We start from the raw sequence: 2660 nt of genomic DNA on the forward strand, positions 1-2660 counted from the left end.
TTTTTTTGAGATGGAGACCTGCTCTGTTGCCCAGGCTGAAGTGCAGTGGCACTATCTTGGCTCACTGCAACCTCAACCTCCCAGGTTCAAGCGATTCTCCTGCCTCAGCATCACATTCAAGCATGCACCACCACACCCAGCTTATGAAGTGTATTAACTCATTTGATGCCCCTGATATACCTCTGGGTTTGGGACTCTAAATAACCACATCTTGCAAAGGAGGAAACTGAGGCACAGTTAAGGGACAACCCAGGAGCACACGGTGATGGAGCTGGGACTTGAACTCAGCCCATCTGGTGCCAGCCTTCATGTGTGAAAGTTACTTCTCTGTATCCTTTCAGGCCAACACTGAGTGTCCCGTTTGGGGCTGCTCCTGTGAATTTTCTAGAGAACACAGGTTCGCACACGTGCCTATAAGGAGCATAGAATTTTTGTGGAAAGATTCCCTGGAGGCCAGGCACAGTGGCTCAGGCCTGTAATCCCAGCACTCTGGGAGGCCAAGGCGGGCGGATCACCTGAGGTCAGGAGTTTAAAACTGGCCTGGCCAAGATGGCAAAACCCCATCTCTACTAAAAACACAAAAATTAGCTGGGCGTGATGGTGGGCGCCTGTAATCCCAGCTACTTGAGAGGCTGAGGCAGGAGAATCCTTTGAACCCAGGAGGTGGAGGTTGCAGTGAGCTGAGATCATGCCATTGCATTCAGGCCTGGGCACCAAGAGTGAAACTTCATCTCAAAAAAAAAAAAAAAAAAGATTCGCAGGAAACCCATCCCATTGAGGAGGAGACTGGCTGTTCCCTGAACTCTCCCATTCATCAAAACACAAAGGGATTTTACTTTTATTTAATAAATTATTGGCTTTTCCCAGGTCCTGTGGGGGCTCTGAGGAGGCCCCTCCCTGCAGTCCCTGAAGGACCAAAGGAAGCTCCCAGCTTTTGTTCCTTCCTGAAAACCTACCGTAGTGGTGTGGCCAACTATCCTGGCTTGCCGAGGACTGCCCCAGTGCTAGCATGGAAAGCCCCCCATTGGGGAACCCCCTGAGTCCTCGGAAACCCCAGCCTTTTAGTCACGTGTGAGGTCTGGGGCCTCCCTTATGGGCCAGGTCTGGGATGTGGGAGTTTGGGAAGGAGGCCCCAGGCCTTGGCAGAATAGCCTCCTTAGCCTCTTATCTTTGGTTGTCAAGTAGGGGTGCTGATACCACTCACAAAGAATCTGAGAAGGCCCAGGGATTGCTAAATACCCACCCTAGGCCCAATGTCCAGGCTGGGAAAATGTCAGCTATTCCATTTATTTATTTATTTATTTATTTGACAGGGTCTTGCTCAGTTGCCCAGGTTGGAGTACAGTGACGCAATCATAGCTCATTGCAACCTCAACCTCTGGACCCAAGTGATCCTCTCACCCCAGCCTCCCCAGTAGCTGGGACTACAGGCCTGTATCACCATGCCCTGCTAATTTTTGAATTTTCTGTAGACACGGGGTTTCACTATGTTGCCCAGGCTGGTCTGGAACTCCTGGGCTCAAGCAATCCTGCTGCCTCTGTCTCTCAAAGTGCTGGGATTACAGGCGCCAGCCACCACACCCAGCTTATTGTTAGAATGTATTATTATTACTGGGAGTGTGACTAGCATTATTAGTAGTTGGCCCATGTGGCATTTCCTGCTAGTTCCTTCAGGAGTGGGGAATACCAGGACCCAGGCCCACCCGGCTCGCCGTGGTCTAGCGTCTAATTGCAGAGCCTTGCCCCGGACGGCTGTTGAATAATCCGGCACTCTCGGCTTCCTGATGCTGTACCCAGGCGGCAACAGAGAGGAAGCTCACGGCCAGCCCTCCAGCAGCAGGCTATACAATAGCCAGGGATTCCTGACTCCCAGGACATTCACTCCTGCCAGCGCTGGCTTCTTAAGCCATCTACTGGGCTCGAGGCACAACCCCAGGTGCTGAGGGCACAGCGGACAACCAAACAGACCTTTCTGGTGGGGCTGATGTCCTAGAACCACAGACAGGCAATAGAACTGGTGCTCAAAGAAACTTCCCGAGGCCATGCGCGGTGGCTCACGCCTCTGGGCGTTTGGGAGGTCAGCAGTTTGGGAGGTCAAGGAGGGAGGGTCACTTGAGTCCAGCAGTTTGAAACCAGCCTGGGTAACATGGTGGAAGCCCATTTCTATAAAAAATACACACACACCCGCAAATTAGCCAGGCATGATAATGCACACCTGTAGTCCCAGCCACTTGGGAGGCTGACGTGGGAGGACTGTGAATGCTAAACCTGGGAGGTCGAGACTGCAGTGAATTGAGATCATAGCACTGCACTCCAGCCTGGGCAACAGAGTGAGACTCTGTCTCAAAAAAAGAAGAGAAAAGGCCTGGATGCGGTGGTTCACACCTGTAATCCCACCACTTTGGGAGGCCGAGGCAGGAGGGGATCACCTGAGGTCAGCAGTTCAAGACCAGCCTGACCGATATGGAGAAACCCTGTCTCTACTAAAAAAATACAAAATTAGCCAGCCATGGTGGTGGGCACCTGTAGTCCCAGCTACTCAGGAGGCTGAGGCAGGAGAATTGCTTGAACCCGGGAGGCGGAGGTTGCATGAGCCCAGATCGTACCACTGCACTCCAGCCTGGGCAACAAGAGCAAAGCTCCATCTCTAAATAAATAAA

The sequence above is a fragment of the Cebus imitator genome, unplaced genomic scaffold, assembly GCF_001604975.1.
Source record: "Cebus imitator isolate Cc_AM_T3 unplaced genomic scaffold, Cebus_imitator-1.0 Scaffold263, whole genome shotgun sequence".
Lineage (NCBI taxonomy): Eukaryota > Metazoa > Chordata > Mammalia > Primates > Cebidae > Cebus > Cebus imitator.